The following is a 25,054-nucleotide window of genomic DNA, read 5'->3' as shown; positions in this document are numbered from 1 at the left end:
CAGTTTAAGACATGGGTGAGGAGAAGTGAAGACAGCTTAGAAACTACCCTTGTTTTCCGAAATTGAAAGAATTGCTTTTACTCAAAATAAATTGAAATTGTTCGCGTTACTAGAACAAGAGATCCAGTGCCTGGTGTCCAGGATAATAAACGACTTATTCTTCAATACGACGTGACGCCGAGACGAGCGCATTGAAAAAGAAACAATGAACAGCGGAGACGCAGCTTGCCTCCAAGAAAGATGGGCTTTGTTAACTGTCTCAAAATTATTCTTCGCACAAAGAATTTGATATGTTTCCTGCAGACATCGTTCAATAAGATGCTCTAAATTAATCTCGTAACCTCGTTTTGCCACGACAACATATTGGCATTGTGCAGATTGACGTAAAAAATGGCGGTGATGACATTGAATCCCTGGTGACCAGTTACATCGAGTTCACGTCCTGAGGTGATGGACGCATGATGATACTTTACATCACTCGCATGTTGGCCATTGCTAACATTCAGTGTTTCATGAGGCTTGAGAAGTGTTTGGCTTACCTTTAACCAACCAATGCCTAAAAGTTTAAAAGCACCTCTACAAAAAATATCTGGAAGAAATTTACAGCGTATTCACGTACACCTTGGTCCTCAATGAAGAAAGCGACAGCAGCCCAAGAAAGAAGAGTGTGAGGGAGGAAGACACGACCTACCTAATGCTGTTCACCACGAGTTTACAGGGCGTTTTGAAGGCCCTATACTGGGAAAAGCTAAAGATAAGATTTAGAGGACTGTACTTTAAAAATCTGCGATTCACTGATGACATTGTTTAGATGAGTAACTCTGGGGACGAGTTACAGGTCATGGTTACTGAACTGAACAAGCAAAGCAGAAGAGTCGGTCTGAAAATTATGCCTGTTGAAAACAAAAGTAATGTGGATTAATCTGGGCAGAAAAGAACGCTTTGCGATAGGTGGAGAGACGCTGGAAGTTGTAAAGGAATATTTCTACTTAGGTCCGGTAGTAAACGTGTAGCCGAACTACGAGAGAGGAGTAACTAGAAGAATAAGGATCGGGTGGATCACACTCGGCAAACATGCTCAAATTATTCATAGGAATCAATAACTAACTCTCATGAGGATGGTTTAAAACAGCAGCATCTTGCCGGCCCTTACCTTCAGAGCAGAAACCCAGGGCTTACAAAGAGGGTTTCGCTTCAATTGAGAATGGTGCAGCAAGTGGTGGAAAGGAAAATGATAGGCTTAACTTTACGTAAAAGACAAGAAGAGAGCAGAGTGGGTGGAAACAAGCTGGGGTTAAAGATATCGTAGTTGAATTAAAAAAGAAATGAATATGTGCCGGGCACGTAGGCCGGTAGGCCGGATGACCACTGGCCATTAAAGATAACTGAGTGGGTTCCTAAAAGAGACAAATGCGCCAGGGGAAGATAGTGAATTAGGTGAGCCGATGGGATCAAAAAGTTCGCAGGTTTAACGTGGAAGCTGAAGGCACAATATCGGGTCGATTGGCGGAACATGGGAGAGGCCTCTGCTCTGCTGTGAGCGTAGTCAGGCTGATGGCGCTGATGATGTTGATAATGACAGCAAGGTGGTAAAAAACAGGAGTCAGGTGATAATCAGAGGTGTTAAAGGAAGGAAGGGAAAAGGGGGTTGTAGAGAGTAAATCACATAACATAAAAAGAGAAAGGTCAAAAGAAAAAACGTAAGGACACGAGAGGAAAGAGAAAAAGGAAGGAATTGGCTGAGAGAAAGGATAACAGGATGGAAGCAAGTGAGAAGTGCACAGAGGGTCAAAGTTGAAAAGAAAAGAGAGAGAAACGGATAAAAAGAGCAAATAGGCAGGTGAGGAGACAACAAAAGGAGATAACAGAAGGTGACAACAAAATATTTATGAGTACAAAATGATGAAAAATCATAGAAAGAATAAAAAGAAAGCAAGAAATAAGTACATTAGAACAAACAGGAAAAAAACGTAGATACGAAGGTAGAAATACTGAAACATTGAGGGAATTTGCAAGACTTAGCAAAAAAACTAGCCCCAGAATGAGATGCCGCGCTAGTTGGTGTGATTCCAACGTGGTGATTGAGTCGTAAGTGACACCACAAAAAAGTAGAACACAGCGCTGTGTTCTGCATTATTTTTTGTGGTGTCGTTTGGCGCTAAAGCCTTACTATGTTCCGATTCTAGTTCTACATGAACGCTTGTCAGTTTCACTGTAGTTTTAGCATTGTGCCTCCAGTGGAAGGTGCGCTAGTTTTTAAAGGCAAAGCATTTTCTAGCGGAGCTAATGCATTTTGAGCGTTTTCTTTCTGCGTATATTTCAGTACGTAGGCAGGATAACCGCTGGTCATTAAGGATAAGTAACTGGATTCTTAGAGCAGACAAGCGGGTTTAGGGGAGACAGAAGATTAGGTGGGCAGACAAGATTAAGAAGTTTGTGGGTATAAATTGGCAGCAGCAAGCACAGGACCGAGTTGACTGATGGAACCAGGCGAGTTGAGTTGACTGGCGGAACATGGGAGAGGCCTTTTTCTTGCAGTGGACGTATTTACACTGATGATGATGATGACGACGATGACGACGACGACGATGATGATAATAATGATTATGGTGATATTTTTTGGTGCTCGTGCCGCCGCTTTTTTTCGTTGTGCACGTTTTTCTTGTTGTTTCAATGCATTATCAACTCACCAAATCATCAATTCTTCAAAGCATATTTCATATAAGTAAGTTGGCACTACAGCATCAATACAAAGTACACGAAATCGTGCGTTTGCGTTTTCTCCATGACGTCTAGAAAAAAGCTACGGGTATTCCCTGGTGCAAGTCAGACAGCCTGTTGGCCGTCAACGAGCCGCTTGTAGCCCTCGTTATGACCGCCATCAGTATTGAAGTTGTTTAGGCGTTTGCAAACTGAACGAAAATATTTCGACGCATTCTAAGCAAAGATGTCTCCTAAAGACGAGCTGATTTCGTCTAAGCAAAACGTGAACAAGGGGTCCAGGACCGGTTCGCGCAAACAAATTGCACGAGCAAAAGAAAGGCCATTGTGAACTTGACTCTATTCAATGCTTGCCAGGGAAACAAGGAGGCAACTGGGCCACTTTAGTGGTCACCGTGGACCTAGAGAAATCCGAACCAGTGTGGTATTTTCAGTTAGGTCTGAAAGTTAAAACCCAAAATGGCTGTAGCTGCAGCTTGCGAGGAGGAGCAAAGCTTGTTCAAGGAGAAGCGAAGTCCGGGAAATTCGCAGTTAAGCCGTAACTTCCAGCACAGGACGCGGGTTTATTGTGTGGTTGAAAGAAAGAAAAAGGGCACTATTTTCTGTAACCTTTGCTGGAGCACGCCTCAGCGCCTCAACGACGAGAAATTAGTCAACCAATCTTCCTTTTCTCTCTCTCCGTGGCATCGGCTAAATGGAGTGGCAGGTTTGACGATAAGCTATCTGTCGGGCCACTACATTGTCCAACCCAAACGCAGTCAGGCAAGTTGGGCACGTGTACCGGGAGCCGGTTTTTCAAGCATCATCCAACTGCCTGAAGAAATCTTGGAAACCAAGGTCATGTAAGAACATCGGACATGCGCAAAATCTTGGGGACGAGTGCAAAACGTTGGTGCAGTGCGTTATTGTTCATATTTGGGCATCGTGTAGACTGTGCCCTCTCCGCGTGCATTGTGTGGTGTCTTACCACGCCTACGAGGGGGAGCCTCTAGACCATCGAGCGCCGTATTGGCTGAAGCTGCGGACAATGGGCCCAGTGTTGGCAACTCGGCGCTATATAAGCGAAGACGTTTTGTATATTTTCAGTTCTCCTATACTTCAGACTACTTGAGTTCTACTTGATCACTTGATCACCTCCTTTCGGATTCTCAGTTACTAACGATGTAAATAAATTGTTGTCGTTCTCAGAAGCGCCTCATCGGCCTTTTTGGAAGATTATTCCTACGACGGGGGCCCGCTACCAAACTGAGACCCGCAGGAGCCGGAGTCGCAACACCCAAGACACGTCCATAAGAGGTAGACCAGGTCTTATATTTCTTCTCTCTGTCTCACTCTGCTTCCCGCGCCGGATTTACATGTCTCTCCACCTAGACACCTACAAGTGGGTTCGGAACAAAGTTGGCCAGGTCATTCAGGTTCCATTCAGCGCAACTCAGTTGCCATTTGGCACTTTGTGTTTGTCAAAAGCGAAAGAAGTCATTAATACAACTTTTTAGTGTCGCAGCAATGCGTGCCAATCTAAAGGAATAAATCACTTAAAAATTGTCGCCAAATTAAACCTGAATGACCTGGCCTACTAAAGCTTTTCACAAAGCTAAGCTTACGAATGCTATCCATCGTGAAAACCCAAAGGGTGTGCTGTCCACTCTGAGTAATTGTCATGGCAAAAGACACCTGACAGTTGGCAGTGCATATGGTCATACACATTTAAACGTGACAGCTTCAGTCAGCACCACCTTTTGCCAATACGGCAAGTTTGAAACATTTTGTATTGCCTGAATTTCTTTAACTATAAGTCCGCACTAAATATCACTCTATATAGAAAAACTGAAACAAAAATCCAAGAATATTTTTACTCTGCATAGCTATATTCCGCATCTGCTACTAGAAAAAAAATACGAAAACCAATATACAAACCATTTTGACACTAACCGAGCAGGGGGAGTGGAGGGCAGTAATCAAAAGTTATTTTTAGTTTTACAGAGCAATCACTTAGAAAGAAATTTAAATCAACAGGAAACTCCTACTCTATCGACTGACAGGAAAGAAAAATCTACAAAACAGCCACATTCAGCTGCGAATCACAAGACTTGCCCCTCATGATTAGCTCCATCAAACGTATCAGCAGCAAGATCAACATTGTACACCAAACTAAGAGCTTTTTTTTGTCTGGTTTTACTAGGGGTGGAGTCTGGTTCTCTTGCACATTCTTCTTCAAAATTTCATTTGGCACTGCCCTGTTCATTTTTTTTTTCTTATTGGCATTGCCTGCTATATATTCATGCTGCGGGACGAGGATATCTTTTTCCTTACCTTAAGTAAAAATTAAAAGTTGTAAATGTTGATGTCACGTAGCACGTGATATTATCACGAGCTGGTGGTTGACGAATATTTTCTCGCATACCACCTGAAGGCATATTTTGGCATCAATTATTTCCCTCTAAGTCAAAGAAAGAACGGTAACTTCACTGGGCCACTTTGTTTGTTAGACCCAATTATAGTAAGAATGAACAGACAATAATGCCGCAAAATTTATAGACATATTATCCACAAAGTTTATAGATATTTTATTAAAAGGAACTGTAATATAATTGTGAAGAAATTAAAAACCGGGTGAAAAGATAACTGGCTATCGGCAGAACCCAAACCATCGGATAACTCCTTCGTCGCTCTACCACTGAGCTTTGGCAGCGTTCATCTATCCGGGAACTTCATAGGGTGTATGCTTGTGCATTTAAACATTGGAGTGACAAACAGTGCTGAATGGTGCCATTACAGCAAGTGTGAAACACCTTAGCCTGTTGGCGTGACGTAGCACACAATCTGATTAGCACGTAGCTATTTTCGTGTATGACATCACCCTGTTGTCGCAAATTGGGCCGAAAGCGCGGGAATGACTAGAAGAGAAGAACATGCCTAATATTTATACTTTCAGAGCTGAAGGGTTGAAAGGCGGGCTGGTTGGTGCAGATTTATACCGAACAAAATATTGGCAGGGCAAATTAACGGGGTGCCAAGGCTGCGTTCCGTTAATTCGCACTGCCAATAATTCATTATGAACGTTCAGAGCTTGTTAACAGCCCTTTAGTTAAATCGTACGACATACACTCTCACAGCAATGCTTTCATGTACGAAACTGAAATCTGTGAGGAATAAAAGAAGTTACAGATGACCCAAGTTACATGTTGGAACAGTTTATTGAATGCAATAACATGGCAAATGCAGTGTTGCAGGCCACACTAATAATACAGGAGAGGTCAAGCTCGTCCTATTCTCAGGCACGTAAGAGGTGGTTGCGAGACTTGTTCCTATGAGCCATTCACGCTGTCATGCAGCATGTGCTTGCAAAAAAATTTGCAGTGATAAAGCGTCGGCCAGCCGTATGCTCCGCAGCCACTAGTTTCGATGTCCACGCACCCTTGCCACACGGGTTCGAAGAAAAACAGTCGCATTGTCTTTTCCGGCGTCGGTAGAGGACAGCCACCTGGTGGTTCGTGGCAGCCATAGGCAAAGCAGCAAAGGTAGCTCGCCTGCAGCCACGAAACTGCGCAGAAATTAACGACACAATCAGATACTAGTATGCATTTTGAGAGTTTGAGGTTTCACAACAGTTTTTTTTATTTTACTAGATATATTAGAAGCGAAGCTCCTAAAGCCATGAGTCTGTTCATATATGTCGTTTTGTGACTTGTTCGTAACCACGCAGTTGTATGACTCACTCAGCAGGTGTTGCTAGTGTGAGTGACAGACAGACAGACAGAGAGAGAGACAGAGGGGTGAACAAACGGGCGGATAGATGCATGTACGGACGCACGGATGGACCTAATTCCCAATGACTGCATCGTGCAGGACAGGTTTTCTAATTGGATAGGCTTCAGCGCAATTTAGACGAAGACAAGTGGAGACACACAGAACACAGACGAGCGCTGTGTGTCTCCATTAGTCATAGTTCAAAGTGCACTGAAGCCTACGCAATTATGTACCTATCAACTCGCCCAAGTCAAAGTGCTTTTAGAACAGTGTTTCTAAACACACACTCAGATGTATCCATAAGCAACTTACCACGATACTAGGGGCCCTGCATAGTATTAGTGTTTGCGAAATCCCTACAGCAGCTAGTACAAGAACCTTTCTTGCTTAATTTCACGAACCATAAAGCCGTAATATTCAAGAGACCTCGCAATCCAGCCGCCATGACAAAAAAGAAGTTAAAAGAACAAACGAAGAAACAAGACAACAAGCAAACAAGAACAATAGAAAAGTTGATCAATATAATATACGCACAGTCTTACGTCTTTTTAATGATGTAATAGTCTAGCTTTTCTCGGGAGAGTTACGGTTCACCGATTATCTCCTCAACTCGAGCTTCGCCAACTTATCATCATTTATGCCATGCATACGGCAAGATTTTTTGTTCTTTCTTCTATGTTCTTGAACACAGTGACAGCCGGTGCTCGTCGTGTCGGAAAGACCAAAAAAATTAGCGAGGCTTCCACTAGGTCACGCAAAGCTCGGAGCTGACAGGTACCTAGGTGGTGCTGGCATGGCTAGGTTTCTACGCTCTCACCTCTTTGTTTTCCACTTCTCGCTATAGCATGCTGCACGCTGCTATAAGCGTCACGTCGCTATAAGAGTATCATAATGGTCATCAAAGAATGTAAAACGCACTCGGGTAAGCTTGGTGAAACACGGTGTAAGAAGGTGGAGTAACGAAATTCGGATGTTTACAGGGGTAAGAAATTCGTCATCATCATCATTATCATCATCATCATCATCATCAGTCTGGCTACGTCCACTGCAGAGCAAAAGCCTCTTCCGTGATCCACCAATCAACCCACTGTGGTGCTTTCCGTTGCCACGATATACCTGCGAACTTTTTATTCTCATCGGCTCGCCTAATTTTCTGTCTCTTCTTTGTGCCTTTGCTTTGTCTGGGAATCCAATCAGTTACCCTTAGTTAACCCATTAGCGCCCAGCGTACTTTACAAAGTACACATCGTTTTTCGGGGAGCAAAATTTTACATGCCCATATTTCGATCTTACTAGTGCGCGTTTCGGACGCCAGAGGTCCCGACAAGACACCCCCAATCTGGCATTGTCACTCGCATCTCTGCTGTGCGTTCTATGAGTCATGAAAGTTCCGGAAAATGGGCGCCCGTGGAACACGTGTGGTGAGTACCAATTTTTCTTTGTTATTTGAGGTTTTTCACTGTAAATGTTGAAAAATCGGACTGATTACGCATCAGTGAAAAAAAAATAATCGCTGCGAAGCGCAAGAAACAGATATGGTGCATGGCGTTTCTCTGAGGCGTTGTTAAATGTTGCGGTACTTTGTGTAGTACAGTGGACCTTCGTGGAGCTTATATGCACTTCATCTTGTAGGTTGCCTCAAAGATGGAATCAGCCAATTTCTTTGGAAGAATACCGTTTTGTCGGTTGTCTGAGGCCCTCGAGGCTGCAACAGATGTCGCTGGAAACATTGACGAGCCTGTTGATGTTGTCATTTTCCCGCCTGACGCTACCGTGGACACTGATGAGGAGGAGGGGGACGACGACGTTATGACGGATGTGGTTGTGAACGACGTCTCAGGTGTGTACATACATAATTACTGAGATCGTACGTCTTTTATAGAAACATAAACGATTATAGTCTCTTCTAGGCACGCTAGAGTTACACTGCGATGGAGGTGACGACGATCCAGACGATGCCACGGCGCGCGAGAAAAGAGCAAAGGTTCAGCCCCCACGTTGGCGGAACAGCGACCCGGAGTACACCTGGTCAGCATCAACTAATAGGCCCGAAGAAAAGCAATCAAAGCTAAAATCTGAGTTTTTTGGAAAGTCTTCAAATGAGGTGTTTAGCTGAATGCTTGATTAGGAAATTTTTACGCATATTGTGATGCAAACCGGGAACTAAGCGAAGCAGAACAATGAGCGCGGATTTGTTTTCGGCATAGAGGACCTGAAGAAATTTATTGGAATTCTTTTGCTTAGTGGCTACCACAAGCTGCCCAGCCAGTGCATGTACTAGTCCCTCGAGGAGTACGCTAACGTTCCGTGTGTAGCAAGTTGTATGAGCCGACAGAGATTCCTCGATATAAAGCGCTTTTTGCACCAACCGACAATGATTTGCTTCAGAGTACAAACGACAGAATCTTCAAAGTGAGACGACTGATGGAGCTCTTGAACAAAAACAAAAAGTTCAGACAACACGGCATTTTTCACGAAACTTTGTCCATAGATGAACCCAATATATAATATTTCGGGCACTACCCATGCAAACAGTTCATCAGAGGAAAGCCTATCCACTCCGGCTACAAGAATTGGATGTTGTGCAGCGCTGATGGGTACTGCTATGCTTTCGACACTTACTGTGGCAAGTTGATCTAACCAAACAAAGGGCCACTGGGATCACGAGTGGTCCTTTCAATTCAAATCGTGCCCACACCTAGTGACCAAAAAGTATTCTTCGACAATTTTTTACGAGTTATAGCCTTCTTATTTCAATACACAAACTTGGTTTTCGAGCAACAGGGACTATACGAGAGAATCGACTGAGTGGATGCCCTCTGCCAACGAAAAAGAAGATGGAGCAACAAAAACGTGGGGAATTCCGCTTCTGTTTTGATCCAAAAAACGAGGTACTCTTCGTAAAGTGGAGAGACAACAGCGTAGTTACAATGGCGACGAACAACGACACAGTCAAGCCGCTATGCTCTGTGAGCAGATGGTCATCTTCTGAAAAAAAAGTAATGTAAAGTTGCCACAGCCACACCTGTTCAACAGCTACAACAGCGGTATGGGAGGCGTTGACTTCCACGACCAAACGGTTAATAACTACAGAATCTTCATCCGTGGGAAGAAGTGTTGGTGGTCCCTATTCACCCAGATGATCAGCATGACCGTAGTCAACCCATGGGGGATCTATCAAGTTACTGGAGATTCGCGGCTAGACTTACTGTCATTCACCCGCATTATAGCAAGGCACTACCTGCGCCTTGGTGTATCCAACAGAGCCATCAAGAGGTCGCCAGCATCCCCTGTGCCTGCCATAGTCTTTGATCCGCATGGGCATTTTCACAAGAAGCTTGAAAAACAGTTGAGGTGCACTGTCTGTCACAAAAGATCAAAATGGTGTTGCGAAAAGTGTAATGTTACGCTATGCATAAAACATGGGTGCTTCAACGATTTCCATGCACCAAAATAAATCTGGCATTTGTTCAGCAAGAGCCTCGCGTGCTTTGTTTTTGCACCGCACTAACTTGTGCATTGCTATGGCAAGAGCCCAGCGTACTTCTTAAAGTACAGTATCGTTCCTTCAGAAGAAATAAACGGAGCTTTATGAAACTTTGCACATGTTGTTGTCTACTTTATTTATTTAGTTGTGCCCAATATCAATATATTCCGACTCCTAGCTTTTTCATGGGCCTAAATGGGTTAACTACGGCGGTTAACCTGCCAACAAGCTACTTAGCGGGTTCATGTCCAGTTCTTTTCCTTGATTTCAAATATGATTTCATTACCCCTGATTTTTTTGCAGACCCACTCTGCTCTCTTCTTGTCTCTTAAGGTTACACTTATCATTATAATTTTCGTCACTCACTGCGTCATCCTCAGTTTAAGCTGAAAACTCCTTGTAAGCCTCCATATTTCTGCTCAGTCGGTAAGTACTGGCAGGTTGCAGCTGTTATATACCTTTCTCTTGAGGGTTAGTTGCAAATTACCACTCATGAATTCAAAATCCTTGCTCATTGTGATCCACACCATCCTTATTCTTCTACTTGTTTCACTCTCCTGGCTCGGCTCCACGGTTACTATTTGTTCAAACCATACACATTACTTTACTACTTCCAGCGTCTCTTTACCTATCGCAAAGTGGTGTTTTTTTGCCGAGACTGTTGCACATTTCTTTAGTGTTGTGCATATTCTTGTCAGACCTACATTTCTGCTTTCCTTGTCTAGTTCAGTAATTATGAGTAGTATTTCGTTCCCTAAGTTACTGATCAAGGCAATGCCATCAGTGAATTGCAGGTTACTAAAGTACTCTCCATTAACTCTTATCCCTAACTCTTCCTAACCTAGGGTCCTGAATACCTCCCGTAAACACGCAGTGAATAGCATTGAAGAGATTGTGCAGCCCCGTCTTGCACCCTTCTTTATTGGGATTATGTTGCTTTCTTTATGCGGAAGTATTGTGTCTGTGGATCCTGTGTTCCATTAGGTTTATGTAGGATTCTTCAATGCCCTGATTCCGTAATGCCTGCAGTACTGTTGATGTCTCGACTTGCTCAAACGCCTTCTCGTAATCTCTCAAAGCCATGTAGAGGAGTTGGTTGGATTCAGCGCATTTCTTTAATACCTGGTTTTAGTAGGAATATCATCTTTTGTGGAAAAGCCAGTACGAAATCCTGCTAGGTTCTTTGGTTGATTGAACTAAATTTCGCTTCGTTTCTATTAGGTAATAATTTTGTAAATATTTTCTAGAGAACGAACAGTAAGCTGATTGGCCTGTAATTTTCTATGTCCTTCACGTCTTGTTTCTTATAGATTGAAATGATGTTGGCATTCTTTCAAGATGTTGGTACCTTTCCCGCTAAGAGTCGTTTCGAATGTAAGATGACTAATTTGTCTAACACCATTTCTCCGCCATCTTTCAGGATGTATTTTGTTACGTTATCCTAACCAGCGGCCTTACCTCTTTGCATTCTTTTAGAAGCGAAGCTCCTTAAGCCGTGGGTCTGTCCATCCTCCGTTGTAGTCGTACGTAGCCACCGGGATGCGAGATGCAATATGGCGGTACTTGGAGTGTTCACTAGATGAACGCACGAACAGACGCACGGACGGAGGGACAGACAGACAGACTAGCATGCGGAAGGACGGATGGATGGACGCATGGAGTGATTATCTGCCACAGGGGATGCAAGATGACGGTACTTGGAGTGTTCACTAGATAGGCGCACGGACGGACGCACAGACAGAATAAACACAGTTGGACAGACGCGCGGACGTATGAATGCACGGATGGATGGACAGACAGGCGGACGCATGGATGAACGCACGGATGGTCGTGCGGACGAACGCAAGCAAGAACTAACGGACGGGCGGAAGCACGGATGGGCTAACGGACGCTTCGCTCCATTCATGACCATTCACTCCGTGGATATGCTGTGATTATTTAGGGCTTTCCTTACTTCGCCTGTCGTTACGGGTAGGATGTCCAATTTCTCTGGTTCATTATTGTTTCTCACGATATCATCCCCGTTCTTTTGGCTTCTGTATAGCTCTCTATAGAACTTCTCCACAGTCTCGACTATCCAAACTATATCGTTTATAAGATCGTCTTTCTTGTTCCTCAATGCATACATCCAATGTTTGTCTATGCACAAGTCTACTATCGCAGCTTTTAGGCTTTTGTCGCTTTCTACAGCCTGCTTAATTCTTTTTCATGTTATACCTCCTGATGTCGGCTACCTTACGCATTTAACAACTTCGAAAGCTCCACTAGCTCTATTTTGTCCATTGCATTTTACGCTTGTATTGTTTGTCGTCTCTTAATAAGATTTTTCGTCTCTTGAGATGGTTTGCCCATTTTCTGTCTAGTGACTGTACTTCTAACTTCAATTGCACACTCTTTGATGATACTAGTAAGATTATGGTTCATTGTGTCAACGTTGAAGTCGGTTATCTCGTTTAGTGGCTCGAATCAATTCTGAAGCGAAAGTCTGAATTCTTGTATTTTGCCTCTCAACACCAGTTCAATAAGTGGGTTCTTAAGTATTAGTCTTTGTCTTTGCTTTTTTTTAAATCTAGGTGAATACGAGGTCTTATCATTTTATGGTCACTGCATTTGACCTTGCTGACTACTTCGATATTTTGTACGATGCCTGGGTGGGCACACAGAATGAAGTCTGATTCATTTTCAGTTTCGCCATTAGGACTTCACTACGTCCACTTACGGTTAGCTCGTTTTGTGAAGAACGTATTCAAAATCAATAAATTATTACGTTATGCAAACCCTATTAATAAACATCTTCTCGCATTTCTAGAGCCAATGCCATATTCTCCCACTGCAAGGTCTGTGGCCTGTTTTTGCCTACTTTGGCAGTAAAGTCACCCACGAAAACAGTACACTGTGTCTTTACTTTGTTAATGGCTGACTTTAATAATGGCTGAGGCGTTCAACCATCATAGCTCGATGTAGATGCGTAGGCCGCACCACCTTCATCTCATACCTTTTGTTGAACCTGATTATGATAATTGTCACTCTCTCACCTAGACTATAGTATTCCTCTAGATTGCAACCGATAATAATGTGTATGAGAAACTCCTATCCTACTTTTTTTTCTGTCAACTAATCCACGGGAGCATAAGACGTGTCCATTCTTCAGCACTGTATTAGCCTCACGTGTTATCCTAACTTCGCTGAGCCCTATTACATCCCATTTAATACCCTTTGATTCCTCGAACTGCACAGCCTGACTGGCCCCCCTAGATAGCGTTCGAGCTTTGAAGATTGTCAAGTTCGGATTCCAGTGGTGGCCTCTCCGGACCCAGGGAGTCTTAGCACCTTCCGCTGCGTCACAGGTGTGACCGCCGAATACGACAGTTGTTCGCGGCCGCTGGGGATTGAGGGCCAAAGATTAATTGCTGTGTTCATGGGTGGTTGTGGCCAGGTACTGCAACAAGGTGGCCGATCCTGCTCTGGTGAGGAAGTGCATTACTGGCAGCTGGTCGACAGTGAGGCAGCACACCATACCTCTTTTTTTCTTAGTTTTTCAACGATTCCTTCCTCACGTATTTTGAGTAAATATACAATTGGCATTGGTCCGAAATATCCATTCGATCCGAATTTTGTCATGGTATGCTAGGCAGCTGCACTATCTCTATGTAGGGGGCTGTGTTGTACTTTCTTAGCAATGTAGAATTTTACTTTGTGTGTGTGTTACTTGCGGCCAAAGCATGTTAGTAAGCAAGTACCTACTAGGCCTACAATCAGTATTGTTAGAATACCACCTGACCGCCTATCAACTCCAAACTCACCTGACTCGTCGCTCACTTTGCCTTCTTTTCTTTACTGCCTGAAAATCTATTCTTCCTCAAAAAATCGCCCTACGTTGTTTTGAACTTCTGACCTTGCGAGCTTATGCCGTATTAGTGCCTTGAATAACCCTCCTTCTCATGCATGTGTTCCCTCTTAACTTCTTCCTGTCACGCTCGATATTGACATTGTTGGTTTCAAAGTGTCGGCAATGTCGTATTTTTGCTAACTTCGAGTGTTCGCACCCCCACTTTGACGCTTCCTCTAAACGGACGAGTTGCGCGCACCTGTTTTTCGACTAATCGGCTACTTCCATGTGCTTCTTACGTTGAGATATACATGGCGGGAGTGCGTGAAAAATAAACGCGAAAAGTTTCTAATTCCTAAAGAATAGACAGACGCTGCCTTTAAGGCTGTATCCTAAGCGGAAAACACTGGGTAACAAATTCTGGTCTCTGAAGCTTCTCCTTTAGAAGTTGAACGCGATATTGATATTCCGGTTCTAGTGCATACTTTAAACACTCAGTGTGTGAAATCTTGAACTTTCCATGCTCCACGTATGTGGTCTTTACAATGCAGTAGAATTTGTGCCTTTTCTAGTGGGTAACTGGCATTAACCTATGAAGTCATTATAACAATCCCAACTTTTAACACCCGATGGCAATGCACGGCTGTACCCCGCACTATACGGCAACATTTCATGCTGTATTGTGAAGCTTGTATGCACGACGTGTGTGTCTGTTGAGCATGAAAGTTGCTGCATTTTCAAGCAGAGGAGATTATTTTCAGTGAATTCACAAAAAGAAGGTTGGCTGTATGGTAGAACGGGTACACCCGCTTCTGCGCAATTGAGTGGTGTTCGATTCACACTAACACCGATAATTAATTATTTTATTTGAATCTTTTTTAATTTTTCGGTCACAAAATATCATAACTTTTTCTCTCACAACAAACCACGCCGGCGCAACGCCGACGCCGGAATTGCGGTGAAGTGAGCTCATTACCTCTATCATGTTAAAATCCGCTCGAACTAGGGATCATTCGTCCTGCAGTAGACCAACACCAGCTGATGATGATGATGATGATGATGATGATGATTATGATGATGATGATGATTTTTGCCATCTCTTAAGAGTGCTTTGGTTGTGAGTGAGCACGTGTCCGTTCATGATTATGAATATTTTTCAATCTATTTACGAAAAAATGGCAAACCTAGAGCACTACAGTTTTGCTTTAAAAAAGCCTCAGCCTGTCCGAAACAGTTCATTTGTTCCATGAGCATGTAAACAGCTTTGCCATTATTGTTTTCTGAAAAGTTTTAAAACGACTGCAAAGTTATTTCTGTTGGTACCGTTTTCTTTTCTTCAACAGTCATTCTACTGGCTAGAGAGTCTAACCAGGGCGGGGAAAAGCGGTAACCACCGTGAAACACTGATTTGTCTCAAATTTCTGAGCTACAGCATGAACTAACTCACGGAACCCATAGTGCAAAAACTATCAGGTGAAAGTGACAGCTGACCATACTGGTACGTAATGATTCGTTACAGATGCGGGCTTTGTGCGCGCATGCTCCGTGGCTCGAGATGTTATTGCTACCGCGCAGATAGTGACCATCCTCACCGCGTGCTCCTAATTAATCTACTACAGCTTCAACTCTTAGTTAAACCTCTTCGATTTCTTGAAGCGCAAGTAAACCAGCGTTCCCATTTCACCACAATTGAAATGCGGCTGCCATGACCAGAAACTGAACCCACGTCCTCTTGTTTAGCAGCGAGATTCTAAGACGATTCGCCATAAATGGAGCAGCTTTTATGAGACGGTGGTGTGTCAGTAAAGCTTTATACGTAGAAAAAGTCAAGTTACTTACAAATGAACGCCACGCCAGTTAGGAACGACATCGATTGCATGTCTCGCTGCCCCATGCGGCCGCTGATAAGTGCACAAGCGGGCTCTCTGCAGGCTTGAAACAATACCACAATGAGCCAGCTCAAAGTAGGCCCTATCAGAGACGATAAGATCTGTGCTTGCCCGGCGATAAAGCTGTAGGGCTGTCGTAATGGATAAACTGAAAATATATGCTGCATATTTTATGAAATTATCTCCAACAATATTATTTCTGTTACACTGGGCGCGTTACCGGTGGTTGTCAGCAAAGGTAACGATCAGAAGCAGCTAGCTTGTACAAATCATAATAGTTATCAGAGTACTCTATGCTTACGTGTCAGAAACACGATACCGTTATCATGCGCCCTAGTGCAGAGTTCCGGAAACGCTGATCATTCATGCTGTATCAAGTGCACTCATATGACAAATAAGCAGCCCTCTATAGTATGTACAATGATAAGTACTACCAATAAAGACATTCGATTCCCCGAATATCTAGGTATTATATTAGAAAACTAAGTTATAGTAGCAGCCAAGTTGACAATTTGCAGTTATAAGACCTTGAGCACTGCTCGAATTAGATTTTTCTGCCCTTGCTAGGCCCGTGCCCATTTTATGAAGTCTGAGCCAAGCCCGGACCCGTGGTCCCAAGCCCAATTCGGGCCCAGGTGTTCTACTGAACTTATACAGAGCGCGTGTGTCCATGACCTGGCCAGGGCCGGGCCCGTTAGATGATATTAGTTGTTGATTGCGAGTAAGTATGAGACCTTACACGTTGTAGTGGGCTATCGGTCACAAATTCCCGTGTGTGTGCATCAATCGAAATGTTGCTTTGCCTGTGATGAAAGCTCCGCGGTTAAGCTGTTTCGCAGTTAAGTAGTAGGGCGTGGGTGCGATTCTCGCAGCCACAGCGGCTGCATTTTGATTGTGTCGAAGCGCAAGAGCACCCGTGTACTGATCTATAGTGCACGTAATCAACTCCAGGTAGTCGAAGCTAATCCGGTACCCATGACGGTGTGCGCCGCAGTTGTATGTTGCGTAATATGTACATACACAGGTGAATTCATGAGAATACAGCTCCGAATAAGCGCACCAGCATAGATATATAATATATTCTTGGAATTAGCCTTACCATATTGTAGTAGTGTTGAGTGTAATCGCAATACTGGTAAACGAGAAATTGCTTGTGAAGCGGTTTTTTGAGTAATTCATTTTTATCACGCTGAAGCCGTGTTCATTTTTTGAGGAAAAGTAAAACTTCAACTATTTTTCTATTTTCTTTTCTGACTTTTACTAAGAGCCAGCTCTTTGCATAAGTCACATCAATTTGCCCAGAATGCCTTGGACCACGCAATGCACACCTTGCTAGAAAGTTCATCTTGGGCTATTGAGTGAGCAGGCCCGAGTTCGGCCCGCTCTTTCAAGCCTGATCCCAGTGCTGGTCCACCGGAAAACACTAAGGACGGCCAGGCTCAGGCTTTGAGGCTGGCCTGCACCTATGTGGTGCTCCAATTAGGGCTCAATACAATAATAATATCATTAGTAGTATTATTACCATTATTATTATTATTATTATTATTATTATTATTATTATTATTATTATTATTATGTTATTATTATTATAATATGAGGAATTATTATAATACGTGCACGTGGTGGCGAAATCAAAGCACCTTTAATTATGATTCCAAAATAGAGCAATGATGAAGTAGAAACAGCTGTGAAATAACAATCATACGAACGTGCTAGTTTCTTTCATTGTACATATGTTTTAACAATCACGCAGGGTCCCTCATCACACTTGTTTCATTATTGCGGATCACACTCTAAGACTTGAATAAATATTTGTAGTTTCAGGAGCACAGCGAATACAAATGGTTCAACTAATTTAAGTGTTTTCATCATATTCTTTTCGCTCTGGTAGGCCATGAAATCGTGCCTCAGAGAGTTTTATTCTTAATATACAAAGTACGAAACTACATGACGAATGTAAACATTCGACAGAAGTCTGTCTGGTTGGGTATGAAACTGGGATCTGATAAAGACTCCAACCACAAGTTTTGACGAAACCCGACGTTTCGGAACTGACTTGGTTCCTTCCTCAGGGATGACTAGTGGTGGTGGTAGTGGTTAGAAGATGAGAAAAGGCAGCTAATTTCTGCAGCCCGGTCGGGAGCATGGCGCAGTGCCTATGGTGACTGCGTAGGCTATGTAGCAGCGGAGTCTTCAAAGCACATGAGGGGTGGCTAATGATCCCCTCCCTCTCTGTTTCTCGTTTTGCCGTGGGGGGGGGGAGTGTTTATGTTTAGAAGAAGGAAAAGAAAAGAAAAGTGAGCCCCGCAAATGTCTGCATCAGGGTGCAACAACTCAGCAGTAAGCAGTAGCTCACAAGGGATGGGGGTGAGGAGGGATTAAAAGGATAGGAATAAAGGTGTAGAAAGAGAGAAAGAGAGATGAGGTAAGCCAGTGAGCGAGAATATATCAAGGGGATAGGAGAGATAGGAAAGATGGAAACACGGTCACAGGAGTCCAAGGACGGGGCACCACTTGCGAGAGCTCTTGTCAGCGTCAGGAGATGTCGTAGAGCAAGTCCAGTCGGTCAGAGCTACACTGTCGTCGGAGATCGGCGTCAGGAGATGACGTAGGGCGAGCCCGGTCGGCCAGAGCTACGCTGAAGTCGGAGATTGCGAGGGGCACAACCAGTCGTCACGGTATCCAGCGAGCGAGTCCCCGCCGTGGAGTGCACTCCGTGTGTGTACACTGGGTTAAGGGTTTCGAGAGAGCGGTTGATGTTATGGGCTGTTAAATATATGTGCCACGACTCGAGTAACAACCTTCTCCTCCAGTTCGGCTCACTTTCGAAGATGGCCGCCACTTCGAAATTTATCTGGTTATCCAAAAGCTCAGCATATTCGGCGACTGCGCTGCGCTCTTTGTAGAACTTCCGCGCATCGTTGGCGTGTTTATTCAGTCTTTCCGGTAGGTTTTTCATCTCGCCGATATATGACGCGGGGCACTCCTCGCACGGAATTTTGTAAACGACACCGCGGCTCCTGTTCATTGTTGCCCGGTCTTTCGGGCGGGGGAGGAGGTGGCCCAGCGTACACGAAGGCACGTGCATGATGCGAACCCCTTCATTCTTGAAGATCCGCGCCAACATCTCACTGGTTCCCTGGACGTATTGAACCGGTAGGCGTTTCGGGGGGCTGCCAAATAAGGTTGATCGAGGTTTCCGTATCCTATGTTGCTCTGTGCGGCGGGTGGCGGCTCGAATGAAGTTTTTTTGGGTACCCGTTTTTTCTGAGGTCAGCCATTACGTGGGCCTGTTCTTTTTTTCGCTCTGTGTCATTAGAGCACAAGTTCCTAGCTCTCTCGAGAAGCGTGGTCACAACCGAGGGCTTGGTGGCAGGTGGGGTGGGAAGAATCAAATTGAAGGTAGCGGCCAGTGTGCGTTGGCTTCTTATGAACGGAGAACTCTATGCCGTTGCGCTTTCTTGCCACCTAGACATCAAGAAAAGGCAGGCAGGAGTCGCTTTTACACTCTGTCGTGAATTGTATGGCTGGGTGCACGGAATTCGGGTGTTGTCTGAAGTTTTCAACTTCAGAAGTCTTAATTGCGCAAAAACAAACGTCCATATAACGCAGAAAAAGCTTGGGTCACGGCGAGAAGGTGCTGGGGGACTTCTATTTTATGCACTCCATGGTCAGGTTTGCCATTGTGACGGAAATAGAAGCTACTATCGCGGTTCCACTGTTCTGCCTGAAAATAGTTCCTTTGCAGGAGAAGTACGTACTGGAGAGGCAGAACTACAGTAGACGACAGAGCTCGTCAACCACCAAAGGAGTGCTTTCCCTCAGGCTTGCGTCCTTCTCAAGCGCAGAACGGGCAGCGGAGACAGCAAACGGAACTTGCACGTTGGTGAACAATGAAACGACGTCATTTGAGACCATGCTCCCGTCATCACCGATGCTCACATATGACGCTATCTGCACGAGGTGGTTAGGGTCACGCACATGAGTTGGTGTCTTTCGGATTTCATTGTTCACCAACGTGCCAGTTCTCTTAGGTGTCTCTGCTGGAGACACCTAAGGAGGTGTCTCTGCTGGAGGTGTCTCTGCTGGAGACACCTAATTTTCCAACTTCAATTGCAGACGATTTACGTCTGCAATGGAAGTCGTTACGTTCATTGTGTCGTGCAAACGGCGGTTACCTCGTTTAGTGTCTCGAATGTATTGTGAAGCGAAATTCTGAATTCGTGTTCCTTCACTCTCACCGCTAGCTCATTGACTTCTTTCGTATCAGCTTCTGTCTTTGCTTCATTAAATCTAAGTAAATACGAAGTCTTATTTCTGGTCACTGCATCGGCTTTTGCCAACTACTACAGCCTGTACATTGCAAACCGAAGGAACTCTATTTCATTTGCAGTTTTACCATCAGGACTTCGCCACGTCCACTTATGGTTAGCCTGTTTTTCGAAGAAGGTGTTCAAGATCCGTAATTTAATACGTTTTGCCAACCCTTCTAATAGCTCTTCCCTCTCGATTTTAGAGTCGATTCTATATTCCCCCACTGCATGGTCTCCGGCCGGTTTCTTGCCTACTTTGCCATTAAATTCGCCCATCAAAATATTTTAATGTGGGGGGCGGGGCACGTGCACCCAGCCTCTTTTTCCCATTTATGGCAGCGTGACAACCTAGTTGCAAGGACATGACTGTCCCTTCGGGAGTCAATAAAGCCTCTTGCGAAGAAATGAAACACACCCGCGGCCTGCACTCGTGATCCCCATTTCCCAGCGCATGGATCAGGTTTCCCCTTACTCAGCGAGGGAATGCATTCTCGTCCGGAAAAGGGAAACCGGGGCGGTAAAGAAAACCAGCGTGCCACCGGACGTTCTTTCTGGCACCGGCCTAGGAAGAAGAAGGTCGAGTCCGCGACCCCCTGCTAGCCGAGGACGACAACGACCAAGGAGTAAGCGTCAACACCTTTGTTATCTGTCTCTCTACGCGACCTTTACGCGCAATTGCTAACGCTTAGCAATAAAGTGTCGTTTTGTTGACCTAGCATGTTGCCTTATTCGCCCGAGCCCGTGTAGCTGCAATGAGACGAGCTATGGATAGGGGACGTTAATCGTGCACGGTACGACTGTGTGTGGCTGGAACATTAAATATACGCTTCTTTGTCAGCCGTACATACGACGAACCCCCTACATCAGGCGCCCAACGAGGGGCTCTTGGAGCATCGGATGACAGTTTTTGCGGTTCGGTACAACCTTCTGTTTAGTCGGGGTAGGCCCAAGAGGACTTAGGTAGAGTAGGCCAAGAGAGGACTTCTCATTCCTAGCGTCGGTGGTGTGCTTTGTTGAGAGGGAGGAGATCGGATATAACATATTTGAACTTGTCGGCAGGTTTCTGCTCGCAAATGTTTTTTTTTACTATTTTGTTGTTGTTGCTTTTCAAGATTGTTGTTCGAGAGACATGCGGTTTGCCTCCTGGGGTGAGCAAAGCTTAGAGCACGTGGGTTGTAGGTCCGAAGCGAGTGAGTATGGAAGCCTCGTGGGTTGTCCGATTTTCTGTAGATAGCTTCTTCTATCTCATCGGGCTAAGGGAGCCGGGTGCCATTGCTGTATTGTATTGCGGCTCGACGCCGGGGCGTCGTGACCCCATCTGGGATGGTGGATGCCGATCGCTCGGTAAGCTGCTGTGAGCGGCGAGTGATAGGGCAACCTTACAGAGTGGATGTCTCCTTGTGGCTGCCTTTTTCTGCGCCTAGGCTGGGTGCTGGGTGGACGCCGGTTGTTGTCGAGCGACAAATTAGGCCTAAGGCTCTGCGCAGCCACCTGTCTCACGTGGCACAAGTAGGTGCATTGAAACGTTTAGGGGTAACGCGTCAGCATTGTTCGCTGATGAGCACGTACCACGCGGTTCGGAGCAGTCAGACCACGCTTCGTACCCCTACGCGTACGCGCTCCGTATGGTCCATTCCGCCCCCACACGTGAAATTGCGCGTCATGCGCGCGCGGTCGACTCGAGGCCTAACGAGCAGCACAACTCAGACCAAGGACCACCTGATCGAGGCAACTTACGATCGAGCCGGCGTAGTTTCCGCGGTCCTTGCTATCGGTGCAGCGCACCGGGGCACATCGCCCGCGAATGCGACCGCACACCGGGTCAGGAGCAACCGCGTGGTTCGGGAAACTGACAGCGCCGCCATCGATCTACGTCGGACCCCACGCGGTGATCAGTAATTCCACTGATGCGCTCGGATTACTTCCACCCTCACTCTTTTGCGCAAGTGATGCCGTAGACTCGCCCGCACCGCTAATCGAGTTAACGTTAGCTCGAAAGAAGCAGTTAGCCCTTTTGGATATTGGGGCAGGCGCTTCTTTATTCGGTCACGACGTGTTGCACTATCTCCGCGAGCGCAATATCCTCTTGAGAAAAGCAATACCATCTTCCGCCTTGCTACGGGCACAGCACAATCGAGCGGTGTTGCTATTCTTGTGATTCACCAGGAAAGACGCGTGAGGCAACAACGTTGCGTCCATCTTTCTGGGCTGTCCAATGTCTCTAGCCCTGGGCCTAGACTTCCTCCCATAGTCGGGTATTGTCATTGACATTGCAAACGGCGGTTTCCTAAAGCCAGCGGAGACGTGCTAAAGCTTTTCTCGAAGGCCCCACATTGACAAAAGCATGTCAATCGCAGGGAGAGGAGCTAGTACTCGTGGAGGAAAGCGCGCTGAGAAAGCGAGTAACCGCCCCGCCGGAACAATGTGCCGGGTTGCAGGCAAGGTCAGTGCCCCCGCTTTTGGTAGAGGCGTGGAGCCTGCCAGAAGGGGAACGAGCGCAGCCGCGGGGGTGTTCCATTCCTTAACAAGAGGCTTTATTGACTCTCGAAGGGACAGCCGTGTCCCCGCAACTACACTGTAGTGCTGCCGTAAAAAGGAACGGGAGGCTGGGCACACGTGGTCTCCCACATTCGCCTCCCCTTAAGAAGGCCCCCGAACGACAGACTGAAACATGAGAGTATTTCGTTATTCATCATCGAGTAAGGCTACGACGGTGGGTCCCAATCCGTGCCCTCCTGCATGCGGTTGGCCATCTGCCGGGCATGCCGCTGGTGCCCTCACTTGTCGCTGCTGCATCCAAAGTAGCCACCATCACTGTTCCCGTGCCCACTTGCATCATGGCCAGTCATCGCCACCACTGTCACCTTCTCCGCCATTGCTGCCGCTGCTGTCGCTTCCGACGCTGTTACTGCCGCCTTGGATCCGGTGCCGGTATCACTCTGGTTCGAACCGCGCCCCGTTGACCCCCGCCACTCAGGGTTGTGGTGGCCACTGAGAGTAGCCATTTTTTTAGATGTTTCGTTCAGTTCTGGCCCCAGGCTACTATCCCCAGCATGGTATGGGCTGCCGCATAGGGTCACAGCTCCACTGGTCTGGCGGGCTCGGCAGTCTCATCTTATGTAGGCTACGCCATGGCCTCGGGGTAACAGAGGCCATAAGGGTGTCCATACAACCATGGTCGGCCAGGTAGGCTCGTCCTTTTGACGGTGGCACCGAGGCGGCTGGCTCTCCCGCCTTTTCTGGCGGCTGGTCACCCTGGCGCCTGTTGCGTAAAGGCCCGATGAAGAAGGCGGTGGGTAGGTTGGAAGTGGCATTGCTTGGTTGAGGGTGATCCTGCGAGAGGAGTGATTTCTGAGTCTCTGAGCTGTTTCGCTGCGTCTTAGGACTGACGGCCACATTGGACAGTTGCTTCGCAGCCGCTGGTGACTGAAGGCCAAATCCTAAATGCTGTAGTCATGGGAGGTAGTGGCCAAGTAGTGGCCAAGATCATGCTGTAGTCATTGGAGGTAGTGGCCAAGAACAAGATATTGAGAGGGGAGCGTGAATGATCGGCTAATTTGGCTAAAGGTGTTCGGAGCAGTACCAACGATCCTAAGGAGTATGAGACGGTCCAGTGATGGCTGTCATAGCGGGATTTCGAGACAGCTGCGATGCGCAAAGACAATTCCGCGCAATCAAGCGAGCCACTTAGGCTAGAGCAACTGCGTCGCGGGCGTACTGTGTAGGAGTGTCGGTACCTCACGCTAGAACCATTTTGAAAGGTAAAAGTGGCCATGCAAGAGATACAAGGAGGGAAATCAGCAGGGTTGTGGCGGGAAAAAATGTAGGCGAACGTCACATAAAAAAGAGCGTGATCCCAATCCTGGTGGTCCACGGAAACATACACAGATAGGATGATGGTGAACGTGCGATTGAGACGCTCAGTGAGTCTGTTATTTTGCGGGTGGTGCGCAGTAGTGAGCTTATGACGCGTAGAACACGAGCGAAGAATGACGTCGATCACCTTTGAGAGAATGGCACAAACGAACTGTTTGCCCAGACAGTCCGTTTCTGGTATATTATATCGACCAGTGAACTTAAAATCTCTTTCAAACTTTTGGGTTGAAATTGAGCGAACAAAATGGGACAACTTGTTTTCCTTGACCGCGGCTGATTTAGCTTATGACTATTTCATGCAAACGTTCATTTCGCTTTATAATAAATGTTTTCCTCTTAGGACTTTGAGAAAGCCAAAGTGTGCTCGCAAAGCTTGGGTGACTTCTGAGATACTAAAAATGGTGAAAAAAAAAGATAAATTATTTAACGTATTTCTAGTTACCCAAAATTTAGATGATTTGAAGACGTTTAAAAACACAGAAATTCAGTTACACAAATCCAACGGCAAGCAAAACGAAATTATTATAATTATATGTTTGAAGGCGTCTCTGACAGCAAAGAAATTTGGAATAAGTTAAACTCCATCATATCTCGAGGTAGGGCTACAAATTGTTTAGAACTTGTAATTGACAATGACGTTATTAAAGGCAAAGAGTTAGCAGATAAATTGAATGAATACTTCACATCCATAACTAAAAGCTCGCACCAAACAAGTGCTTTTGAGTGCTTACCAGCCCCACTCAAGGAATCGATATATTTTTGAACGACAGATGAAGATGAAGACGAGTTTTTAAAAGCTTTAAGATGTCTAAGAGTGAGGATTTAAATGGCCTAAAATGGAAGCGATAAAACATGTTATTGACCTACTGAGTCTATGCCTGACACACATATAAAACGTTTCCTAGAAAAGCGGCATTTTCCCACAGAACATGAAGGATGCCAAGGTAACAGTGATCTACAAAGGTGGAGACAAAAACACTTTAACAGATTACAGGCCAATTTCGATTCTCCCGCTTTTTTCCAAAGGACTTGAAAAAATTATTCATACTAAACTGTTGAATTTTTTGATAAACATTCCGTTATAACTATATCACAATTTGGTTTTAGACCAGGCTACTCAACCGAAAGAGCCCAGTCGTTTCAAAAGGAATTGATTCTCAAAAATATTGAGGCCAAAAAGTTCACACTT

At 45.4% G+C, this 25,054-nt stretch overlaps 1 long non-coding RNA gene across 1 annotated transcript; it reads right to left on the bottom strand.

Moving 5' to 3' along the window:
* Nucleotides 1-5,899: 5,899 nt before the first annotated feature.
* LOC119179761 (uncharacterized) lies at nucleotides 5,900-15,903 on the bottom strand. Its single transcript, XR_005110865.2, has 2 exons — nucleotides 15,627-15,903; nucleotides 5,900-6,265 (listed from the first exon to the last, which is right to left on the bottom strand). It is a non-coding gene; the product is annotated as an uncharacterized LOC119179761 (long non-coding RNA).
* Between the last annotated feature and the right edge of the window lie 9,151 nt (nucleotides 15,904-25,054).

The sequence above is a fragment of the Rhipicephalus microplus genome, chromosome 7 (genome assembly GCF_043290135.1).
Source record: "Rhipicephalus microplus isolate Deutch F79 chromosome 7, USDA_Rmic, whole genome shotgun sequence".
NCBI lineage: Eukaryota > Metazoa > Arthropoda > Arachnida > Ixodida > Ixodidae > Rhipicephalus > Rhipicephalus microplus.
Note: the sequence above shows the minus strand (reverse complement) of the source record. Positions and strands in the feature narration are given on the sequence as shown.